Raw genomic sequence first — 19,270 nt, forward strand, 5'->3', positions numbered from 1 at the left:
TCCTCTCTTTTAGGCTCCAGAACCTCTGCACTTTGTTCCGCTCGGATCACCTTCTACTCTGTACTCCGACTGTTGTTCTCATGCCTGTCTTTGCCATTATATTATGAGCTTCCTGAGGATGGCAAACCCATTTTGACCTTCCCCGTCTCTGTAAGCACCACATACATACATATCAAGCACATAATATGTTCTTAGTTAATGTCTGAGGAATCAAAACGAATCACCGGGATAGCTTACCCCCATCTGGCAAATGCCCCGAGAAACCGATATGATACGGAAGGATGGTTTGACAGGCTGGAATCTTTGTCAGATGTTCCAGACTTGAGAACCCAGGGGTTCTGGCCAATTTGAGCAATTTATACAGTGATAGTATAAACCCCAATAAAGAGAGCATTTCAGAGAGAGCTAGAACAGAGAGCTTGCCCAATCTGAGATGTCCCAATCGCAAAATACACTCTGTTCCCTCACCTCCTCTGCCCTGCTCTTCCCCAGAGCTCTAAATAACCAGCCTGGACAGCTTTTAGTAACTCTGGAAAATGTATGTAACTGCTGATAAAGTCTAGCCCAAACATCCCTCTCACACTGCGCTGACTCATTTGCCCAAAATATGCCTGACCAGTGAGGCAGAAATAATGATTCTTACTGGCTTTTAACTACCAGGCTCCCCAGCTCTATTTCCTTTAGTCCTAGGGGCACATTCTAATTTGGTACAGAAAAGAAAATGAGAAGTACGCCTGCCAGTTCCCATCCTAGAATGACTGAAGAAAGAAAATGTGTGCAGTTGTGTTAAAGGTCCATGTGTTTATATGAAAGTGTCATTCACAACCTCCGCTCCCGCTTCACACCCAACCATCACTCCCATCGCCATAGATCTGTCTTAACCTCATTTCATCTTGGAGTTCTGCCATTGTCCTATAGTCAAAGAAATGAGAGTAAACATCGCCGCAAGAAGGAGACGAAGAATAACATCTTCTTTACAGAAACTTTCAGAAATCCCTTTCTGCTTCGCTATGGGGATTGCTTAGATCGACAATGGATTTGATTTATTTTATGTTAGAAATACTGCAAAAGGTGTCATCCAAGCAGTGTTCCCCTTCTATACTGGATCCGAGAAAGGTTACAGCCAGTGTTTGCACTCCATTTACAAGAGTGTAGGTCTCCATGAGACATAGTTTTGTTTAACCCTCATTTCTGGTTCCATTTATATTCGTGTCCCTCTGGCCCTTTTCTTTGTCTTCTGCCCTTAGCCTGTCTTGGTATATCTTCTGTATCTTTGCAGGATGTCAAAATACTTTGTGGAAAAGGAAAGGGCATACCAAAAGTTTAAAGATCACTCTGAACTCAAGGTAGATAAGTCAAATCATCTAAACTTAATGGCAATTACTCTCAAAGTGAGGGCCAAGATATAGGAACAAGTATTTTGCATCCTCGTACGCAGAGACCAGAGGAAGAAGGGAAGAATCAATCCACAGACAGTCATCACACTCCCTCAATACACAAAATCATATCACCTCTGTTTTCTCTTACACATGACTGGTGTCCAGAAAGAACTGATATTCTTGACCCGCTGTTTGTAGAAATTAAGAAGGGGAACACAGGTGCGCATATTAGTTTGTGTATTAAGGGATACCTGTACAAGTATGTTGTAAGGGTTAGATGTTGGCACTGATTCGTGCATTTACATTAATTCTCAAATGAAAACGGGAATCCATTCAGTCTTTTTTTTTCAACATTTATTTTTTATTTTTGGGACAGAGAGAGACAGAGCATGAACGGGGGAGGGGCAGAGAGAGAGGGAGACACAGAATCGGAAACAGGCTCCAGGCTCTGAGCCATCAGCCCAGAGCCCGACGCGGGGCTCGAACTCACAGACCGCGAGATCGTGACCTGGCTAAAGTCGGACGCTCAACCGACTGCGCCACCCAGGCGCCCCGGGTCTGTCTTGATACCTTATCATTTAGAGCTAAGCTACGCTATGCACCCTGTTTTGTATCTTAACAGAATAATTTGGAAAATCTAAGATCATAGAATGCTAAAGCTGAAAAGACCTCTATAGTAATCTATTCCAAGCATAAACATGTGTATGCGTTTTTATGTTTTTTAAACTTAGTTGCAAAATTAGCTTATACTTGATACAAGTATGTCAAATTGAAAAAAAAAAATGTCAAATTGCCCTAATGTATAAGAAGCAGAATGTAAGTCTTATCACTTCTACTCATACTTCCCAGAATAAGCACGACTAATAGGAGCTTTTATTCATTCATTCATTCATTCATTTATTCAAAAAATATTTATCAAGAACGGAATTACATATTAAGCAAGAAAATCAAGACAGGCAGAAAAAAAATAAATAGATATAGAAAATAACTTCAGTTAGTCACAAGTGCTGCAAAGAAAAGCAAAGTACAGTGGTCTGAAGTACAGTCCATGTAGAGTGACAAGTTCAGTCTTTTCAGACAGAATGTGAATGCATAAGGGAACAGCAGATCTAAGTCCAGCAAGCAGGAGTGTGCTAGGTATGTTCTAGAACAGCCAAGTGGCCAATATAGCTAAGGCGTTCTGAGGAAGAGGAAGAATGTACAAGATGAGATTAGAAATGTCAATAGTAGACAGATTTTATAAGTCCTTCAGACACTGTAAGGAGACTCGTTTCTTTTCCAAGTGTCAGGAGAAACAGTTGGCTGGTTTTAAATGGGAGAGTGCAACTTTAATAGCCAAAAAGTTCTTGTGTGGGGAAAGTGATCTAGGGGGATGCCCAAAGGTTAATTTTCAAGGAGTCACCATCCAGAGGGAAGAATTACTCTATATGATGGTTTCTGTAGTATTTACGCTAATAACTGCTTCCTGTTGCCTTAAATCCTACAAAACTATTAATAACAATAAAAAATCACAAGCTGGCCTAGCAGACTCAGAAAGATCTACCTGATGTCATGCCAATACCTGAGTTCACAGAGTGGCCAAATGAGGCTCAGGGACAATGGTCAGCTGACAATACGCTCAGCAGACTCACCTGTCTGCACCTGTTCTTTATGCAATAACTAATATCTATGTATGTTCTTTATAGCAATTTTATTTTCAAATAGTTTGAGTCATAAGAAGTATCAAAAACAGTACAAAGAATTTTCACATACCCTTCACTCAGCTTCTTCCAATGATAATATCTTACATCACCATAGGCCATGTCAAAACCAGGACTTTGGCATTGATCTAATGCTATTAGGTACAGACCTTATTTGGATGCCACGAGTTTTTACAGGCTCTCTTCTTACATTATTTACTTTGAGGGAATTTATAGTGCTATGAAATTTTATCCCATGTGTAGATCCTAGTAACCATCACCACAATCAGGATACAGACGGACTTATCGCCACAGAGAGACGGCCCCATGTTAGTAGTTCATTGTATCCATTGTTGAAAGCCAGCTTGTGCTTTATGAATACTCAAAACCTGGACAGGAAGAATTCTTCTATTTGTGCTTCTTTAACCTTTAGCTTATTATATTCCATAAATCTACTTAATACCATGTTTCTAGACCTTTAAACATCACAATATATAAATATTTACACGTCACAAATTATCTTAAATATTTAAACATTGATTTAAAGCGTAAGTAACAAAGTGATCCAAAACATTTCAATGGAATCGGTCTAATTTGTCAACTTTTTAATTGATTCAATCACCTTGGACTTCAAAATATTTAGAAGTTTATTTTTATAGGTTTATTTACCCTAATACAAAAGCAATGATACTGTGATTGTGATTCACTTTTTTTACTTTTTTCTATATTTATATTATACCTCCCCAAGGTTATAGTGATTCTGCCAGACTCAAAAGAAAACACCATCTCCACAAATCTGGTAGGATGATGAGTTCTGGAGTATTAAATAACTAACTGATTCTTGGTCATAACATGAGATCTGGTCGTGTCTAGGATCTTTCAAACTAGAAGGGTGTTCATAAGAACCCCCGCCCTTCTTTTTTTTTTTATGACCAATGCTCCCTTGCAAATGGAACTTTTCAAGTTCATACCTTTAAACAAAACAAATCACACCTTCCTCCAAAAACAAAGAGGAATGTTTCACTTTATTGCACCCTGGCCTACATGGCAAAACCCATTGTCTTCTGAAATTTACTCACAATTTTGATATAGTCCGTTAGCATTTTTGAAAATCTGGGTATAACTTTATTCGAATATTATTATAATTAAAAGCCTTATCCATGGTTTTGTGATTCAAGAGATGAGAACCTAGTCTGTGCAATCTACTTTCCCCTTGGGTCCATCAACTTGATGCATTCTTTGGAACTCTCTTTCCACCTGAGCTCTGGGTTCCCATCCTTCCTATCTTTAGTAAAATCCTTTCTTCTCCCAGAAATAACTTGTTTGCTCATAATTCCCAAAATGTACCTGTTCCTGCCTACACTGAGAAAAATTCAATATATACTTCATCTAAATAACTTACCCACCTGTATCAACTATCCCATATACATTACAATGAACACAAATAAGCATATACTGTTATAAGCACTATTTTTATTTTACAGCTATCTTTTAATACATCTTATTAAATGGAATCTGCTTTCATTCAGGCTTTTTGATGATGAACCTGCCACACCTCGGCAAATATGTGCCCTATAAGCAACACTAGGGCATTTTCTCATAGCATATTTGTGTTCTGGCCAAAACAAGATGTTCTACTCCCAACTTGATTTTTTTTTTTTTCCAAGCCCAAGACATGGAGTTAGGCACTCGCCAAGGATCTTTGTTTCCTTTAGTGACAAATAGCATTAAAGACCAAATCTTGTTTACTTAACAATGTACTATGGGTTCTGTATAACATCAGAGCATATAGATTTAAATCCTCTTCTTTTTAAATATGCTTACTTTCAGTAATTTATGATTATAATGAATTTTAAGATGTAGGAAAATGCCAATTAAACCTAAAATTTAACTGCTTAGAAAAAACTGTCAGTTACCATCTCTTTCTCTCTCTCTGCATATATGCAAATGGAGGCATACATTAAATTTTTTGAACAAAAAATGGAAAGTCAAGGAAAAAAATAGTTTAAGAGATTCAAATAAAAACCAGAGTCTTTATTAGTTGATGTACATCAGCGAGAACCTAAAACCAGGTTAATCCCCAGACCAAAGCATGGCTAAAGTTCTACAGGAGAGGGAAAAGGTAGGGATATCTGTCCCTGTGGTGTGGCCTGGATTGCTTTCTTTTCTTTTCTTTTTTTTTTAAATCTCTAACTCCTGCAAAAATTGTGGTTGCAAGAGGTAAAGAATGTTCTAGTTTCTCATGCTTTTTGCTCAGGATCACTGGTACAATCCCATTCGAGCAACTGTCATAACAATTCTTTCAAGAGCTATTTTTGCAAGCTTTGTGGTTTGTCAAGTTTGGAGGTAGGGAAAGAAACACAGGGAAATAGTAGAAGGTAAAAAGAAGGAAAGGAGGCTAGGGTCAAAGCAAGGAAAACGGAGGTCTGTTATAATTCATCTATAGAGTTCATCCTAAGTTATTCAATTATTAAATGTAATTTTACCTGAATTTAATAGAAGACAAAGGGATGAGCAAAACTGAAACAATTAATAAATTTTATATCATTATTTCTTTTTTTTTTAATTTTTTTTCAACGTTTTTTATTTATTTTTGGGACAGAGAGAGACAGAGCATGGACGGGGGAGGGGCAGAGAGAGAGAGAGACACAGAATCAGAAACAGGCTCCAGGCTCCAAGCCATCAGCCCAGAGCCTGACGCGGGGCTCGAACTCACGGACCACGAGATCGTGACCTGGCTGAAGTCGGACGCTTAACCGACTGCGCCACCCAGGCGCCCCTATCATTATTTCTTCACAACAGAAATATTTCCTGAAAGATCCTTAAAGCTAAGGGAATCTGCCTTTGTAAAAAGTGGTAAAAGTCAAAAAACCAAAATTTTCTACTTGGATTCATTTTGGAGAACACTGATTACAATCCCACTAAAGATGAGGAAATTAGCATTCTCACATCTCCTCCCACAGTCTTCCTGCCCACATTCATACTGCCATTACATCATTAATTCTCACAATAATGTCACCCAGGTCTATATGCAAGTGGATCCGAATTTTCATGAGCAGAGCTTTTACTGTGAGTTCTCCATTTTGGAATTTATTTTTACTAATCCAGTAATAAAATAACATTGAGATTAAAAAAAATTTTTTTAATGTTTATTTATTTTTGAGAGACAGAGAGAGAGAGACAGAGTGTGATTGGGGAGGGGCTGAAAGGGAGGGTGACACAGAATCCCAAGTAGGCTCCAGGCTCTGAGCTGTCAGCACAGGGCCTGACTGGGGGCTCAAACTCACGAAAGGTGAGATCATGGCTTGAGCCAAAGTCGGCTGCTTAATCGACTGAGCCACCCAGGTGCCCCTAGAAATTTTTTTAATAAAGATTCACGAGTTCATTTTTGTTTTTGTTTTGTTTTTATCTAAAGTGTCATGTAATTAATTATCATTTTATGTGGGAATAATATCCTAGAACCGTATAAGGCAAAACAAAATGGCACTCTAGAACATATTTGACCGGCAGAACTCTCTACAATGATGGAAATGTTCTATATCTGTGGCTATTGAGTCCTTAAAAACATGACCAGAATGAACAAAGAACTCAACTTTTCATTTAAAAAATTTTTTTCAATTAGTTACGTTTCAATGGCCGCACGTGGTTAGTTGCTACTGTAATGGACGGCCCAATTCTAAAAGATAATATACAAGACTATTTTCATGACCTGGGAGGGAAAAGATTTCTTAAACAAGACACAAAAAGCATGAAGCATAAAAGAAAATGTTGATAATTTCTATTATATTAAAATTAAGAACATCTTTTTATGACAAGATACCATTAAAAGAGTAGAAAGGAAGCCACAGAACAGAAGGAATTTGCAACACCTTTCTGGGAAAGGGCTTCTATACAAAACATTGAGAGAATTTCTAAAATTCAGTCAGAAAAGCATAGACAAGGCAAAAGAGGCAAGGTACTTGAACTATAGGTGCTTGTTTAGAAGGCTTATTCAAATGGCTCATAAATACATGAAAAGCTGCTGGACTTGGTCATCAGGAATATGAAAATGAAAGCTGTGCATACACCAGAATAGCTAAAGTTAAAGAGACTGACATTACTATGTGTGAGTGAGAATAAGGAACAACTTGAACCCTTATACATTGCTGGTAAATTGGTAAAACTTTGGGAAAGGTTCTGGCATTATCTATGCAAGCTGAACATACACGTTCTCTTTGAGAAAGCATTTCCAATCCTAGGTATAAGAAGGATAGGAATGTTTGAACACATACACAAAAAGACACATACAGGAATAATCACAGAATCATGATTCATAATGGCCCCAAACTAGAAACACCTTGAATGTTAAGGGTAGAAGGAAAAATTGTGCATATTCATGCCGTGAAATTTTGTGAAGCATTTTACAAATAGAATTATAATTACAGGAAATAACAAAGATAAATCTCACAAATATAATATTGAGCAAAACAAGGTAGACATAGGAGAATGATTCCACCTTTGTGAAGTTCAAAGATGGGTGAAATTAAACTAGAGTATTAGACATCAGAATACTATTACCTTGGAATAGAAGGGAAGGGGTAGTAATTGGGGCTGCCATGAAATGTGCTTTTGAGATGTTACTAAAGTTTTATTTGTTGATCTGATGCTGATTACACAGATGTTTATCTCATACTTTTCTATGAAGAGTTACATTTAGGTTTTGAATACTTTTCACTATGTTTATTATTCTTCAATAAAAAATATTTTTAAGAAAGAGATCTTGAACCCCAGAGAACAATTAGAGAGTGACCATTTCTTAATTAAATGCTCTCATTCTTTAAATTGTTGGCCAACATTGGCATACATGCATAAATAAATAAATACATAAATAAAATCTCATTTTTATTTGTTTTTAGTTAGTAGTGATTTTACTGGATATTTTTATTCACCTTCTGTGAAATGTTTATTCATAGCCTTTTCTCACTTTTTATGGGGTACTTCTCATTTTCATAATGATTTATGAGAACATTATCCAGTATGGATATTGTCCATCTATCTGTCCATTAGGTTGCAAACATTTACGTTGGTTTGTCATTTAATTTTGTTTAGAGCAAAATTTCACCATGCCAAGTTTTAAATTTTATTTCTATTAAGTTAATCTCATCATATCATTTCATTTTTTGGTTTCTGAGCTTTTTTGATTGCTTATAATAGATTCAGGGTGAAAGTGACTGATCAAGGGGGTGCATATCAGGAGATGTGTCCATTGGGCGGTATCTTCACAGACTATCTACCTCAGTGGACATCTTCGTCTTGGTTTTGGTCTTGTCCACAATAAGAACGTCTTGGGTTTTCCATAGATATTCGTTGTTGGTTTCTAGCTTTTATCAAGATAAGGAGGGATCTACCATACACAGAGTTTTATGAGAATGGATGCTTAATAGTGTCAAATGTAATTTGCAATTTATAAAGATGATCCTGTGGTTTTCTCCTTTAAAATATTTATGTAATGACTTCCATTAATTGACACAATGCCTAACCTTGAACACTTCTTCCATGTCTGAGGTAAACCTTCTGTCAGTCTGTTTGGTCTGCTATAATGAAAGACCAGAGACTGGTATCTTCTATACTGAAGAAATTTATTTCCCCCAATTCTAGAGTCTGAATAGTCCAAGACCAAGGCACTGGCAAATTCAGCATCTAGTCAGGGCCTTCTTTCTGGTTCCTAGATGGTGCCTCCCTGCTGTGGCCTCACATGGTGGAAGGAACTAGGGAGGTCTGTGGGGTCTCTTTTATAAGGGCATTAGTCTCTTTCATGGATGTTCTACACTCAAGACCTATGCAGCTCCTGAAGTCCCACATTCTAATATCTTTGGGGGTTAGGATTTCCAAATAGGAATTTTAGGGGGATACGGACATTCAGGCCATAGCGCTCCCCACCATGGTCAAAGCGCACCATTCTTCAATACGCTAGCAGATTCATTTGTTAGAATTTTACTGGAGAATTTTCCATTTATGGTCATGCATGAGACTGACATATAGTTTCTTTAATTTTGTAGCACATTTCCTAACTGCTTCATTTTATGAATAAAGGATATGAGACCAGAGAGGTGAAATGAATGAATGTCTCAAATTAGTAAGAGAACTTCTAGAAATAATGCCCTCTGACTCCAACTCAATGACTTTCCTACCATGTGATGCTGCCAGTGTCTCAAAATATTCTAGGATTATATGTTTGTTTGTTTGTTTGTTTGTTTGTTTGTTTGTTTTGGTGTTAGGACAGTCTCCAAATCTTTATAATCCTAGAAATTGAAGAAAGTGTCCAACATCGTCCAGTTAACATTTATTAACTGTAAGTTATTCAAATAGTGTTTATGTGTAACTCATCTTCTGCCAGATCCCATTAGCCTCTGTGTATAAATGGATTATAAATGGATATAATTAACTCCCTTAATAATAGCTTTAATAGGAGCCTAAATAGCTCCTTTCCCCCTGGTTATTAACTCACAGGGATTCCCACGTCATGCGCCCTCTCTGGGTCTCATCCAATTAAACTACAGAGTTCCTAGATTGGTCTCACCCAAGTTTTTGGGGTGCTCTCCACTACCAGGTGGCCTGTTCTTTCTCCCATTCCGCCACACTCATGATTGCATCCAAGGCCAACTGAAGGATGGCACATCACATGAGCCTCTCAGGAAAGCTATGCCTATGCCAAGGATGCTATTTCTAGAATTACTCCAGCAGCAGTGTTGAAGTTCTAAAGCCTTTCCGTCATTCTGGCAGTACTGTTTGGGCCCACGTACTGCACGTGTAATACCTTTGGAAAACTTATCCCGCCTACTCTCCAAAATCAGGGGAAGAGTCCAGGCTACCTGTGCCATCCCTTCCGGGGATGCTCCCCACCTCCAGCCTCACTCTGCTATAGCCTGCAGTCCCCGCAGGTCAGTGACTAGTCACCCATCCCACTTGTGGATCAGGTACTTTGGGGGCACACTAGAACCTAACCTTTGGCTCAGAATCGGTCCTCTACTACGAATGTGTTATATTTGTGTATATTTTTTCCCTAAGCTTTAGGAGCAAGGAGAGAAGGAAGTCCATGGAAATAAATTGATGCAAACCTAACACTGAGCATAAAGTAAGAGGCCCAACCATCTCCAAATGCTCCTACGAATGTCTCTGTATGTAGAGAAGTAGGTAATTATCAGGTGATTTTGCTCCACAGATTAAATTACACAGATTCAGACTAACCCCCATGCTTTTAAGGAACTAGAGATATTTTGAAATCATCCAAAGGGTTATGAAGGTACACACCCTCCTGAGGTTGTGTAAAGAAATACGTCTAAACAAAACACCAGCAGAAACGGCAACAATCTGTGAGATTTAGCCTCAAGTCTTTGACGTAAGATTTTTATCTAAAGCCAAAGGTAAAGAGAATGTGATGAAATTGATGATTGATTCGGCTAAAAATTTGAAGCAATTTTGTCTTAGAGTGTTTTAAATATCAAAAGTAGTTTTGACATCTTAAAATATCAAAAGAGAGCTAATGTTCCTTTAAGGAAACATTAGACTTATAACAACTTAGAGAAAAATTGCTTGACAAAGAAGCTTTGAGAGTGGATTAGCTTATGAGACATTTGAAGCCATTAAAAAGAAACAATACTTTAAGGAGTGTGGCCCTTCCAAAAGATGGCTCAATCCTTGGAACTGCATGGAGACACTGGATGTAGACCAAGAAACACCAGAAACCGAATGATCAAGCAAGCTTTTCAGTAGAACTCTATACTCGAGAAGAGACTTAATGAGTAATTTCCAATAATTCAGTAACCGTTTTGAAAAGAAAAGAAAGCATTCGCACCTTTTGCAAGACTGAAATAAACCCCCCGGGTCTTTGCACGGCTGTTCCATCCACCTGGGTGCCCTCCCCCTGCTGGTCTGCATAGCAAACTCCCACACGCCCTCCATAAGCATCTCACATTAACACTTCCTGTGTGGTTTCTTCCTAATTTCCTTAAAAAAAAAAAAACAAAACCCACACAGATATGTGTTATTCTCTACTCCCACTTCATATGGGTTACTGTCTTGTCACAAATACAGTACTGCCTTGTAATCATCTGCACTCCCCTAAGCAGAGTATTTACTTCTTTTTTTTTTAATTTTTTTTTTTTAACATTTATTTATTTTTGATACAGAGAGAGACAGAGCATGAACGGGGGGAGGGCCAGAGAGAGAGAGGGAGACACAGAATCTGAAACAGGCTCCAGGCTCTGAGCTGTCAGCACAGACCTGATGCGGGGATCGAACTCACGGACCGTGAGATTGTGACCTGAGCAAAGTCGGACGCTCAACCGACTGAGCCACCCAGGTGCCCCTTTACTTCTTTTAACTTTAGCAACTCCGCAGCACCTCAACCAGCACCAGCCACAGAGTGGGCACTCAGAGTCTCTGATGAACGAATGGCACGTCAACGTAGGGAATAACGTTGTACACATTTAAATTCCAAGCATGACTTCACAAAACGTTTGTGAGGAATACGTTGTGAAAAAATAGATTGCAAACATGTCTGTACAATTAGATTACAGCTATAAAAGAACCATGGCTTTATAGACTCGAAAGTAAAACCATCAAAGTATGTGTTCATGTTAGAGCGATTAAAATATTTTCCCTTGTTGCGTTATCTTTCCAAATTTTGTTTTGTTTTGTTTTGAGGGTTTTTGTTTTGCTGTTTGTTTTTTTTTGTAACAGCATGTCACCCATGGGTTTAACGTGACTGTCACAGGATGGTAGAAGAAGACTCTTCCTGTAATTGGTTTCAACTAAAGCATCAACACAATAAATATTAGATTCTAGTAACGGAGGCATAAACCTGTCCATCACTCTCAAACACAGAATTTATAAAGTTAATAAAATCTCTCAAATTTTGGATGGTTCAGTGAGATCAAGGTATATAAAGCATTAGAGAAAAGCTTTGGAGAAGAGTTCAGTGAAACATTTTTTGTTTTCTTTTTGGACAGACCTGTTGCCTTGCTCTGCTTCCTCATACCCGTCTTTCGGGAGCAGGTGGGACTGTCAGAGGGCAAAAAATGGGCCATCTACTTAAAGGCATGCAGGGCAGCAGCCCTTGGGCTAGATTGCCTCTAAGGTGTCCACTCAGAAAGTACTGAAATTATGTCCCCTAACATTAGGATACACAGAAAACTAGCTCCTGATTTACAAGTGAGCAAGTAAGGCCAAGTGTGGGATGTCGTCTGAGCCTGCCACAGAAATCTTGAGGAAAAGAGAAGGCCCAAACAGTTGCTTTGTTGAGGTTAGACTGGTCTCCCAGGGTTTAGAGAGGCAAGGGATACATGAGTTTCCCCACAGTGGAGACAGAAATGGTGGACATTAAGTTGGAATGGGATTGTTGAGGATCCTGTCCTACAGGGCCAACTGGGGGGGGGGGGGGGGGGGTAAGGAGAGAACCCAGAGGGATGATGGGAGTTGGAGGGCATAACACCAAGTGATTGAAGTCTGAGAAAGGAGTCTCACTTGGCAACACAGGTTAAATTTTCTTCTGCTTGAGTCAAAGAAACTGCAAGAGAGAGGGTCTGGACACAAAACCTCCAGAGAGTCCTCCAAAGCACTTTATGGGAGAAACAGAAGATGGCTTTCACCAACTCTGGGGCCTGGCCCATAAAACATGATTTCTCCATCCTAGAGAGAATTGTCCTCTTCCTCCTCTAGGCCTTTCCCACTAGGGCGTTTCTGAGGAGTAATATAGGCAGTAGGAAGTCCAAGGCCATGCTCCCTGTTCTGAGAAGCAGGTCCACATTAGCGGAGGGAAGAAAATGTTATACTAAATTAATTTGGGCATTTTGGTGATTAAAAAGAGCTGAGCTTCATATATTCTGAATGGAAGGTGTTTGTCACTTAAAGTAAATGTTGCATTAGCTCCTAAGAGTGAAGAGAAAGTCAGGAGTTTGCAGGAAAAAGCTTACCACAGGCAAAAGATTACCACCACGGGATAACATTTTAAAGGATGGGGAGGGGGGAGGGGGCTAAAAATTAAACTGTGTTTTGATTCCAATGCACACATCGAGCTTGTTTGATATGCCAGTTGCATAAGGAATATCAGTCAGTTTCCTTTCTTTTTTTAAAATGTTTTATTTGGGGCGCCTGGGTGGCGCAGTCGGTTAAGCGTCCGACTTCAGCCAGGTCACGATCTCGCGGTCCGTGAGTTCTAGCCCCGCGTCGGGCTCTGGGCTGATGGCTCAGAGCCTGGAGCCTGTTTCTGATTCTGTGTCTCCCTCTCTCTCTGCCCCTCCCCTGTTCATGCTCTGTCTCTCTCTGTCCCAAAAAATAAATAAATGTTGAAAAAATAAAAAATAAAAAAAAAAATAAAAAAAAAGTTTTATTTATTTTGGGAAGAGAGAGACAGATAGAGCCTCAGGGGAGGGGTAGAAAGAGAGAGGGAGACACAGAATCCGAAGCAGGCTCCAGGCTCTGAACTGTCAGCACAGAGCCCGACATGGGGCTCAGACTCATGAACCATGGGATCATGACCTGAGCCAAAGTCAGACACTTAACCAACTGAGCCACCCAGGAACCCCAGTCAGTCTCCTTTCTTAATGCTCCAGTAAGTCATGAAAAGAAGTTGTCCAGGTCAAAAAGTTTATTTGACTTTGATTTTTATTTCAAATGTTATTTAAACCCCCACGAGCCATGGGACATTCTACAATATTTCATGTGCCTTTGGATGAGAAAGCTTGGATCATTGAACATAAGGTGTGGAGAGAAACTCACAAGTCGTGTCTTATCCCTCACTTTACCGATAAGGAAATCCGTGGCATAGAGCATTTAAATGACTTGCCCCAACACCACTGCTGGTTAATAGCAAAGCAACTTCTGACACATCACACTTCCTTTCCTGATCTGCTCCCAAATTTCCACAGCCTGCTGTAGCTACACCCCCAGTCTGAAAGGAGTCTGAAAATAGAAAAGAAGTGGGCAATTTTCCTAACAATGCTAATCAGAAGTTACAGTCTCCGCTAAAAGAGTGTCAGAGGGTCTCACAAAGCAAGCTTTTAGGGAATGTAGGAAGTTAATTACCTTTCTTTGTAATTCATTAGTCACGGTCCTTATAACCTGAGGCCCTTTGAAATACAACTTGTATTTAGTAGCATGGATTTGGAAGACTTTAGATATTAATATGTCCAAGAGAGCCTCTTTCATCTAGTTTATTAAATTTTCCTTTGACAGGCTTAAATGATTTTTAGAACTTATCTTCATGTTTTGTTACAAACAACAAAACAGCTAGGATCACAGAGAAAGAATGTTTTGATTGGAATTAATGATTACTTAGTATATCTCCTTTAAATGAACATGAAAATGGAGCTTACATATTTAAGTGGCTTCCTGAGATGAAATTGACTAGGCTTTCAAATCCAGGATTGAAGAAAGGATTGTTTGTCCCCAAATAACTCCCTTAGCAATCTGCTACAGCATCATTATATGTACCCGTTGCTTTAGGGTAAAACTTTATGTCATCTAAGAATTCTGGGAAACTGCAAATATGTTACCTGGAATGTGACACCAACATTTACCAGTATTCCTTAAAGAGATGGCATGATGAACAGAAATGGCAAATAGGACAGAGACCTTTGGCTGGGGTTGGGTGGGGGTGGAGGAGATGAGAAATATTCTGGGCAGCAGATTGTCCCAGGACAGACAGATAAGGCATCCAGAGAAGGAACCAGAGAAAAGGGAACTAGAAAGAATGCATTGTTTCTTAATGTGCTGATATAATTAATCATTAGGAAAATGCAAATCAAAGTCACAATAAGATATCACTTCACACCCACTAGAATGGTTATAATAAAAAAGATGGGCAGTAGGTGTTGGTAAGAATGCGAAGAAAATGGAACTCTCACACATTGCTGAGGGGAATGCAAAATCGTGCAGCTGCACTCGAAAACATTTCAGCAGTTCCTAAAAGTTACAGAGCTACAATAAGCCCAGCATTTCCACTCCTAGCTATATATACCCAAGGTAATTGAAAACATATATGTGCACAAAAACTTGTACATGAACATTCATAGTAGAGTTATTTATAGTACCGATAAGTGGAAACCACCAATTGTTCATCAGCTGGCGATTAGTTAAACAAATGTGGTATATCCATACAGTGGAATATTACCTTGCCAAAAAAGGAATGAAGTACTGATTCATACTACATTATGGATGGACCTAGAAGTCATTATGGTTAAGTGAAAGAAACCAGTCACAAAAGATCACGTGTTGTATGATTTCCTTTATATTAAGGACCCATAATAGGAAAATCCATAGACACAAAAAGTAGGTTAGTGGTTTCTAGGGACTGGGGGATGGAGGGATGGGGTAACAGGTAAAGGGCTTCTTTGGGCATGAAGAAAATATTCTAGAATTACATAGTAGTAATGTTTGCACAGTTTTGTAAATCAAAAGCAATTGAACTGTAGACTTTAAATTTTTTTAATGTTTATTTTTGAGAGAGAGAGAGAGGGAGACAGAGCATGAGCAGGGGAGGGGCAGAGAAAGAGAGGAAGACACAGAATTGAAAGCAGGCTCCAGGCCCTGAGCTGTTAGCACAGAGCCCGACACAGGGCTCGAACTCAGAACCATGAGATCATGACTTGAGCCAAAGTCAGATGCTCAACCGACTGAGCCACCTAGGTGCCCCAAACTGTAGACTTTAAAGAGGTGCATTTTATGGTATGTTAATTATTCTCAACAACAACAAAAAAATATAGAGTTAAATGATGCAGAACAGAGAGGGGATGACTGCAGGGGCAAATTCCATGGACGACGGAGAGATCATGGATCTCAGGCAGAGGGGATTTCCTTAGAATTCAACCATTTTAACAAGGAGGCAGTGCAGAGTTTCAGAGGCAGGAGTATGGAAATCCTTTTCCAAATTATTCTATTTTCTCAATAGAATAAAACTGAAGTCATCATCTTAGAATGAGGTGGAAGAAGAAATTTGGGGAGGTTTGAGAAAGGAAGCGTGAATGGTACAGCATCCTTGGGAGAATGACAACATGACAGGAAAAGAGCCTACCTGAGGTTGGTGGTCATACATTTAAAGTGAAATATTTTATGTTTTTCATTCAGCCCACTGATGCAGGTGCAGAGTAGGTGGAGACTGAACCACACCTGGCATTTTCCAAGTGAACGTAATATACTCTTGAGATAGTGCACAAGAGTGAGTGTAATGAGCTATGGAATCTAAGTGGAGTAATGAGGGAAACGAGGCTATGAGGACGTTAACCGAGAAAATGTGTTCAGGTTAATGGATTGAGTGCTTTGAAGGGTTGAAAAATGATGAAGGTGGGAGTAGAAGTGGGCTGGAAACTTAGGAAGTAGAGATTGTCAGAATTGGGATGATGCAAATTGAGATCATACGGTTGTTATTAAGGACAATGTCTAAGGTTTATCTTCAAATATGAGTGGTTGAGATAGGGTGGAGAACAAGACCATTAAACCGTGGAATCAACAAGAGGTGATTTAAAGCACTGCTGAGCCATCAGGTGTCTCACCTTGGACGATGTGTGCTTGGAGTAGAAAAAGCTGCACATGATCGAGCAGAAAGATGTCCACTGACGAACATAGATCTGGGGCTTAGCAAAGCAGGTCACTGAAGTTTGGACATCAAGGGATGTCAGGATGGTGGTAGGACAGTTCTGGTGATGTCCACTAGTTCTAAACTAGCCTAGTCTTCAGCCGTAGGAAGAGGTGCTAATGGACTGAGCAAAATGAGGTCAGCCAGAGCTGCAGAGTTGTGAAGATTTAGGTGTGTGTGTGGAGTCCTTACTCTTTCTAGAAGCAGGTTCTGACTATGCTTTCTTTCCTCCTACCCAGACACCACATTTCACCCATTCATTCCATTTCACATTGTTTTTATCTACTGTCATAGTTGGAATTGACACACTGGTTCAGCTGAAATGTTTTGAGGTTTAAAAAATTAACTTCTGTAAATTGGAGAACAAACGTTGTCAGATTTAGGCCAAAGTTGTAGAGCTGGTGGGCTTCAATGTCTCACATCTGGCACAGATGTGAGGACCCCGGCCCACTAGTTCAGGAGCAATAAGGGAAGCCAAGAGATTCATTCTTTCTTTTAGCAAATAAAAGGGAGTACTTTATAACATTCAAACTCTGATGAATCAAAACTAAGGACAAAGGGGGAGAGACAGAAAAAGAAAACATTTTGAAACATTCTTAAAATGCTCAGTCACCATAGAGCATTTAATTACTAGGTTTAAATCAAGGTTTTCCTATGTCTGTCTGTGTGACCTTGGACCATTTTCTTTATCACTTGGGGCTTCACTTTCTTTTTGAAATGTGTTGGAGTTCATAAGACAAATGTACTATTGGCTTTATACTGAAATATTTTATTATTTACAGTTTCATATTTTAAAAATAAGACAGAGGGCTGCCTGGCAGGCTCAGTCAGTAGAACATGCAGCTCTTGATCTTGGGGTTGTGAGTTTGAGCCCCATGTTGGGAGTAGAGATTACTTTTAAAAAATTAGAGAAAGATGAGCACTCCAGTATTTTGCAAAGTAAATGTATTACATTGCTGCTTTCTTTGCAAATTAAATAATCTGCCTCCAAAATATAACTAAGTTCTCCAAATCTGAATGCTGGTTTATTAGATCTTTATCCCATTAGCCACCTGTTCTTATCTTCTACATTAAGTTTTGGGATCCTTCACTCCAGCATTTGAGTGAACAAGAATGTGGTAGAAAAGGATGGCTTAAAAGGCAAAGGGAGGGATGTTTTGTACCTCAACAGATTTCCTTTGTCTGGATATTTCGGGTAAACATTGGTAACGCTGTAGTGGGTTCAGGCTGTGTGGAGGCAGGGAATAAAACTAGATAATACTTTAAGATTCCTTGTTTTGATTTTTAAATAATGAGTAAGAATTTTCATTCATGCACATTATTTCTGGTGGGGTCTGTCTTCTCCTTAGAGCCTTTTTGTTGATGAACTGCACACATCATGTAGTGACATTCAATTTGCCACTGTTCTTCTGGATTCACAGGGGCAATGTCTTAAATGAGGTGTTTATTGTTGCCGTTTCAGGCACAGGAACATGGGAGGGGATGGAACTGTGTGCTCAGCCAGATGGACCGCTATCTAGTCAAATAGGACTGACTCTAACAGGCCATGTGAGGCTCATTTCCCCAGCTGGCTGAACATGGCAACCAGACCCTCAATAGAAAATTTGCTTCAGTGCTTCAAGCCATTCTTGGAAAAAGGTGGCTTATAAGTGTCCATTTGTGTGTTCAGTTAATATGTATGGATCTCCTAAATGGTGCCTAGTTATGGATACTTTTCCCAGTTAAGAGAAGGTAGTACCTGCATTATCAAATGGGCCAATATTTCCTATTCATTCAGTGCCTGGTATTTAGATAGCATCTTCCTTGAAAGAATTAAAATTTTCATGTATATCTCATTTACTCCTAAAGTCAATGTTTTCCAAGTTCTTGAATTGGCTAGTCCCTTAATGAGGCAAACTATCCAACAAGATCGCCATGCCAAGATTGCCTATAAATTAATAAAAATAACCACTACAGAATATAATTTATTTTATTTATTTTTTATTTTTTTTATTTATTTATTTATTTATTTATTTATTTATTTATTTATTTTTTATTATTTATTTTTGGGACAGAGAGAGACAGAGCATGAACGGGGGAGGGGCAGAGAGAGAGGGAGACACAGAATCCGAAACAGGCTCCAGGCTCCGAGCCATCAGCCCAGAGCCTGATGCGGGGCTCGAACTCACGGACCGCGAGATCGTGACCTGGCTGAAGTCGGACGCTTAACCGACTGCGCCACCCAGGCGCCCCCAGAATATAATTTATTAAAAGAGCTTTGGTTGTCTTTTCTCTACTTTCTCCTCTTAATTCTTTTCACAGAGGTATCCAGGTCCTTTGGGATAGCCTCATGTTAGGAATTTTGGTAGAGCTGAAAGCAAAGAGACTCCCAAGTAATGGTTTTTCCCGAACTTGTAAAAGCCAAAGCCCTTTGAGAAAATAACATTAAGTGTCCCAGAAGGAGAGTATAGTGATTGAAAGATGTTTATTTTTGTTTTTGTTTTTGTTTTGAGGGCAAGGAAAGAGAAGAAAAATCGCCCAAGGTTGAAGAGGAAAAGAGGCCCCTTCCCTCAAGTAGGCCTGGGATTTCTCCCTTGTAGGAGTCTCTCTGCAAAGATGGC

The 19,270-nt window shown here is 39.3% G+C and overlaps 1 long non-coding RNA gene across 11 annotated transcripts in view; it reads right to left on the reverse strand.

Moving 5' to 3' along the window:
* LOC147583135 (uncharacterized) overlaps positions 1–19,270 on the reverse strand; it is an 82,595-nt gene that overhangs the window by 50,096 nt on the left and 13,229 nt on the right. The window contains exon 1 of one of the 11 annotated variants that reach the window (XR_015245682.1): positions 238–1,718. The exons of the other annotated variants lie outside the window; for them this stretch is intronic. This is a non-coding gene — a long non-coding RNA (uncharacterized LOC147583135). Of the gene's footprint in view, positions 1–237; positions 1,719–19,270 lie in introns of those variants that run through there. 11 annotated transcript variants of the gene reach the window in all.

Source organism: Puma concolor, chromosome A2 (genome assembly GCF_028749965.1).
Source record: "Puma concolor isolate L17-30 chromosome A2, mPumCon1.1.hap2, whole genome shotgun sequence".
NCBI classification, from domain to species: Eukaryota; Metazoa; Chordata; class Mammalia; order Carnivora; family Felidae; genus Puma; species Puma concolor.